Source organism: Eptatretus burgeri, chromosome 4 (assembly GCF_056783735.1).
Source record: "Eptatretus burgeri isolate ZD-2024b chromosome 4, Ebu_testis_v1, whole genome shotgun sequence".
Lineage (NCBI taxonomy): Eukaryota > Metazoa > Chordata > Myxini > Myxiniformes > Myxinidae > Eptatretus > Eptatretus burgeri.
The window spans coordinates 114,105,606-114,111,725 of record NC_140964.1 but is presented as its reverse complement, the minus strand read 5'-3'; the positions used below and the strand labels follow the sequence as shown (position 1 = coordinate 114,111,725).

Here is a 6,120-nt window from a genome sequence, read left to right as displayed (position 1 = left end):
CCCCCCACCCTCGGAGACCCAGTGTCGAAAAATTGTGAACCGCCATCCCATCGTTTGAGGGCCCCTTGTCATCTCGGGGCTCCGTGTAATTACACGGGATGCACCCTCCTTATTGAGTTTCTGATTCCATCGTTGGCTGAAGTCCCGATTCCGAGTTTTTTTTCCCCCCCTCCCATTGTAGTTCCCAAACTGATCATGATGGCCATGGCGGTGTAGTAAGTATAAGTATAATTTCGGGTGCTTTAAGTTATTTTGCTCGTACTGTTTATGTAATGATTTGCGCCTTTTTCTTTTGATGTCAGATTATTAATGCTTTGAATAATTATATTTAATTCCGAATGCTGCGGCGAGATCGTATATTGATACTTTTTTTTTTTTTAAATAATCAACGTCTCTGAGAAAAGGAAGCCGCAAAAGATGGGCGGAACCCGGCGTCGGTGATTGCGCATGCGCTCGGATGACGTAGCGGCCACGTGGCGGTCTCGAGACCAGAACGAGGACTTCTCCTGTGCTCTTATTACTCCATCTTTTTTTTTTTTTTCCTCTTCTCTCCTCTCCCTCTATCCCTCCCCGTGTGTTGTTCTCTTTCTCTCCCTACCCCTAGCCCCTGCTACCCGACACCCGAAACTCGCCGCCCGACCCTCCCCGCCTGCCCTCTACCCTAACCCTTCGCTCTCGACAGGTGAGCCGCCCGGGAGGCACCTCGGCTCGGTTCTGCGGCCGGACGGGCGGCCCTTCGCGGCATGGGATGGCGCCGGGCGGGCCTCGGCCCTGCCGGGTGAGATAAAGCGCCGCGGGCTCCCCCCCGAAAGGCTCCCCCGCCCGGGGAGCGGCGGCGGAGTCTGTTCGCCTCCCGGCTCGATCATGGAGGCTCGGAATCTCGCGTGTACACCTACCTTGAGCGAACAGCTGCCTTTTACGACTGCTTTGTTTGTAGAAGGCGTGCTCGCTCAGAGCAGCGTTGTATCTTTTCGACTTTCACAAAACCCCGGGATTAACTTGGGACCATGAGGCACAGTGGGTTTAAAATTGGAACGATCCGTCATGATGAACTATGAAGCCTCCAATACGTGTTCCCGCCAATTTTACCGATGATTATGATGAGAGAGGTTGTGATCCCTTTTTTTTTTTTTCCATCTTGTTTGAAATGTCCCCCCAAACTTTCAAGTCCGAGTGTCTCCGCTTTTGTTATCGTTTAAAATCGGCTTTTACCGATATGTTTGTCCGATAAATGGGAATCCGACGCTCTGGACTCGTGTGACCCAACGTCCGCCATGTTGGAGTGACGGCCTCCTTAGACTCCCAACCTCATTCCCTCGATGTCCCCTCCTCTCAATGGGCGATTGTTTATGTTTCCCCCTTGTCCTGCCACGTCCGTTCCCCCTCTGACCGGAGGCTCCGCGACGCCGCCCGATTCCACGTTCCTCGACGCCGTCTCTCCACGGCCGCCATTTTGTGATCCCCTCACCGAGGTTCCCTCGTCCCGCCGGTTCCACAGAGTCCGACGTTTTGTGAATACGCGAAGTATCTGTGAACGAAGATCCGGACCCCGGGACGATTTAACACCGTTATCTGTGGGAACGAGAGTCCGTTTACATCGAACGGTGTTCGGACTCGGCTCGACGAGCGGACATTTTGTGTTTTCCCCGTTGTGTTTGTGAAGCCAAGAGGTCGCGGTTCGTTTACTTCGCGTCGTCAGGACGTTCAGAGGACACCCGTCCGTCCTCTCGGTGGTGGTGGTGGTGGTGGTTTTTATTACACGGCGAAACGTCTGATTTCTCTTTACACGTCACAATCGATCCAATTGTGGTGGAACTGGACCGGGAAAGATTATATATATATATATATATATATATATATATATATATATATATATATATATATATATATATATATATATATATATATATATATATATATATATATATATATATATATATATATATATATTTTTTCTTCTTCACAGTAAATTTCAACTCTGATGAACAGGGATTCTGTCGATGGAAACGGCGATACTGTGCCTCGAAATATAACTGTTTAATGTTGAAAAGGTTGTGCCGGTCGTCGAGCTTTGTTTGAGTCTTACGTATTCTTCTTCTTCACATAATAAACCAGGGCTCTCACAAGGCCCATTTCCAATGTCACGCTTCTTCTTCTCTTCTTCTTCTTCTGCTTCTTCACATTAACTAGGGCTCACAAGGCCCATTTCCATTGTCATTCTTTTTCTTCTTATGCTTCTTCACATAATCCAGGGCTCCCACAAGGCCCATTTCCATTGTCACGTTTCTTCTTATTCCTCTGCTTCTTCACAGAATCCAGGGCTCTCACAAGGCCCATTTCCATTGTCACGTTTCTTCTTATTCCTCTGCTTCTTCACATAATCCAGGGCTCTCACAAGGCCCATTTCCATTGTCATTATGTTTCATCTTCTCTTGCCTTCATAAGGGTGCCTTCCCTTCTTGCTGATTGTTTATGTTGCTTCAATGACGTTGCGCTGAATGTTCTTGAGTTGTTTTTTGCCCCATGTGTGTATTTCAATACTTAACGATGCTTGACAAGTGTGCAATGCAATTTTGAAATGTTTTTTTTTTTAATTGATATTTAACTGCGAAGAGTCTTCATTTAAGTCATGACTCGTACTGTGGCCCTTTAAGTTGTTAAGCAAGACCTTTTGTACATCTAATAGGTGTGACAACACCCACCATCCATTCTAAATGACATTGCACCTCGTATTTTGTATTTTCCATTCAATCCACAATACTCAGTCGGTCATTGTCTTCAACGCCCCCTTCACCCCCCCCTCCCTCTCACACCCCAATCCCAAACCCTTCTTCCAAACTTCCAGTTTTCCTTCTTGAGAATTTCCTCCTTTATCCATGTTGTCCACCCCATGCATCCTCTCCTGCCCCTCATTCTCACAATCTCCATTGTTTGCCTCCACCTGTCTTGGCCTTCAACTCTGCTGTTGGCGTTTCTGTTCCTTTTGTCCTTTTGTGTCCACGAGCCTTGACTATGTATACAAAAAAAACGCATCATGTATTTTAATGTTGGCAGCAGGTTAAAAGAAGCTGGTTTATTTGACCTGAGTAATTGGTTATCATTTTAATTTTTGCCTTTTTTACCCATGATGCAGTGTTTTTATCCACTGTGCGAAACGCTGTTTATTTTATTTTGTCTCGTCAAGTGTTGAACACAGCTCATTGCTCTGAGCACAATCTTTCCATCGATAGTGGAAAAGTTGACAATGAGCTGATGTCAAATCTGTGACCTTTTTCACACTGAGGGTAACTAACATACAGACGACACCAATTAAAAATATCAACCTATCAAGCATTGTATGAGGTTGCCTTTCAGCCATCGGATGACAAATCGAGGATTGAACAGAGTAACGGTGTGTTCCTCAGCACAACAGTTTTGTTTTTTTCTTAACCCCACTCGTCTTGTCCCACCACAAATTAGCTCACAGCCACAATATCGCCCTTTGTCCTTCACCTGGTTATATTGCTGTTTGTTTTATTTTTCTTTGTTCACACAAACTTCTTGCTGTTTACCAGAAGAAGCTTGCACGTACTTTTGTGAACCAACTGAACTCTGGACGAGTGTTTAACAAGGTGTTCATTGAGTGTTTCATGTAGAGTTGAATATTAAACTGCGAAGAGATGAGATCTTGATTAAAAATAAAATCTGACTTTCCACCAGAGGAACTCACCATATCATTAATGGAGTTATGTCAATCGGCTTGAATATATATATATATACATACATACATACATACATACATACATACATACATACATACATACATACCAGTGTGAGCCCGTAGGTGTGGAAACGACGACTGGATTGGGGCATTATTTCAATAAGATTGGACCAACAGTGTCATAAATGGACATAACTTGGGAAACGCACTCGGGTCCCCAGCGTCAATTGTGACGTCGTATCAAACGAAGAAGAATTGATGCCCCTCTCTCTCGCCCCTCCTCGCTCCCCCTCCTCGCTCCCCCCCTCTCTCTCGCCTCTCTCTCTCGCCCCCTCTCTCGCCCCCTCTCTCGCCCCCTCTCTCGCCCCATCTCTCGCGAATTGTGACGCCTCTCTCTCTCTCTCTCTCTCTCTCTCTCTCTCTCTCTCTCTCTCTCTCTCTCTCTCTCTCTCTCTCTCTCTCTCTCTCTCTCTCTCTCTCTCTCTCTCTCTCTCTCTCTCCTTCTCTCTTCTCCTCTCTCTTCTCCTCCTCTCTCTCCTCTCCTCTCTCCCTCTCTCTCTCTCCTCTCTCCTCTCTCCTCTCTCCCTCTCTCTCCCTCTCTCCTCTCTCTCTCTCTCTCTCTCTCTCTCTCTCTCTCTCTCTCTCTCTCTCTCTCTCTCTCTCTCTCTCTCTCCCTCCTCTCTCCTCTCTCTCCTCTCTCCTCTCTCCTCTCTCCCTCTCTCTCTCTCTCTCTCTCTTCTCTCTCACTCTCTCACTCTCTCTCTCTCTCTCTCTCTCTCGCTTCTCTCGCTCCCCCTCTCTCTCTCTCTCGCTCCCTCTCTCTCGCTCCCCCTCTCTCTCTCTCTCTCTCTCGCTCCCCCTCTCTCGCTCCCTTCTTCTCTCTCTCTCTCTCTCGCTCCCTCTCTCTCGCTCCCTCTCTCTCGCTCCCTCTCTCTCGCGTCCCCTCTCTCTCGCTCCCCTCTCTCTCGCTCCCTCTCGCTCCTCCCTCTCGGCTCCCTCTCTCTCTCTCTCTCTCGCTCCCCCTCTCTCTCGCTCCCTCTCTCTCTCTCTCTCTCTCTCGCTCCCCTCTCTCTCTCTCTCTCGCTCCCCTCTCTCTCTCTCGCTCCCCCTCTCTCTCTCTCTCTCGCTCCCCCTCTCTCTCGCTCCCCCTCTCTCTCGCTCCCCCCTCTCTCTCTCTCGCTTCCCTCTCTCTCGCTTCCCTCTCCCTCTCTCTTCGCTCCCCTCTCTTCTCGCTTCTCCTCTCTCTCTCGCTCCCCTCCCTCTCTTCTCTCTCTCTTCGCTTCTCCCCTCTCTCTCGCTCCCTCTCTCTCTCTCTCTCTCGCTCCCCTCTCTCTCTCTCTCTCGCTCCCTTTCTCTCTCTCTCGCTCCCTCTCTCTCTCTCTCTCGCTCCCTCTCTCTCTCTCTCTCGCTCCCTCTCTCTCTCTCTCTCTCTCGCTCCCTCTCTCTCGCTCCCTCTCTCTCGCTCCCTCTCTCTCGCTCCCTGTCTCTCCCTCTCACTCTCTCTCCCTCTCTCTCGCTCCCTCTCTCCTCGCTCCTCTCTCTCTCTCTCGCTCCCCTTCTCTCTCGTCCTCCCTCTCTCCTCTCTCTCTCGCTCCCTCTCTCTCGCTCCCCCTCTCTCCCTCTCTCTCTCGCTCCCCTCTCGCTCGCTCCTCTCTCTCTCTCTCCTCTCGCTCCCTCTCTCTCGCTCCCTCTCTCTCTCTCTCTCGCTCCCCTCTCTCTCGCTCCCTCTCTCTCTCTCTCTCTCTCGTCCCTCTCTCGCTCCTCTCTCTCTCTCTCTCTCGCTCTCTCTCTCGTCCCCTCTTCTCTCTCTCATTCCCTCTCTCTCGCTCCCTCTCTCTCTCTCTCTCTCGCTCCCTCTCTCTCGCTCCCCTTCTCTCTCTCTCTCGCTTCCCTCTCTCTCGCTCCCTCTCTCTCAAGCCCCCTCTCTTGATAAAATATATATATATAGATATATATACAGACAATATATGTAGGTCCCATCTCTCTCTCTCTCTCGCTTCTCTCTCTCTCTAGCTCCTCTCTCTCTCTCTCTCTCGTCCCTCTCTCTCGCTCTCCCTCTCTCTCTCGCTCCCCTCTTCTCTCTCTCGTCCCCCCTCTCTCTCGCTCCTCTCTCTCTCTCGCCTCTCTCTCTCTCGCAGATCACCCCCTCTCTCTCTAGCTCCTCCTCTCTCTCTCTCTCTCTCTCGCTCCCTCTCTCTCGTCCTCCCCTCTCTCTCTCTCTCTCGTCCCTCTCTCGCTCCCTCTCTCGCTCCCTCTCTCTCTCTCTCTCGCTCCCTCTCTCTCGTCTCTCTCTCTCTCTCTCTCTCTCTCTCTCTCTCTCGCTCCCTCTCTCTCGCTCCTCTTCTCTCGCTCCCCTCTCGTCTCTCTCTCTCTCTCTCGCTCCCCTCTCGCTCCCCTCTCTCTCTCTCTCTCGTCCCTCT

At 50.1% G+C, this 6,120-nt stretch overlaps 1 protein-coding gene across 3 annotated transcripts in view; it reads left to right on the top strand.

Moving 5' to 3' along the window:
- The first annotated feature begins 447 nt into the window (after window positions 1–447).
- The window catches only part of LOC147028922 (poly(rC)-binding protein 3-like), a 63,878-nt gene continuing 58,205 nt past the window's right edge, over window positions 448–6,120 (top strand). Inside the window, exon 1 of one of the 3 annotated variants that reach the window (XM_085879801.1) lies at window positions 448–682. The gene's annotated coding sequence lies outside the window, so the exon portion shown is untranslated. Of the gene's footprint in view, window positions 779–6,120 lie in introns of all 3 variants that reach the window. The other 2 variants (XM_085879803.1, XM_085879802.1) reach the window with 2 other exon arrangements.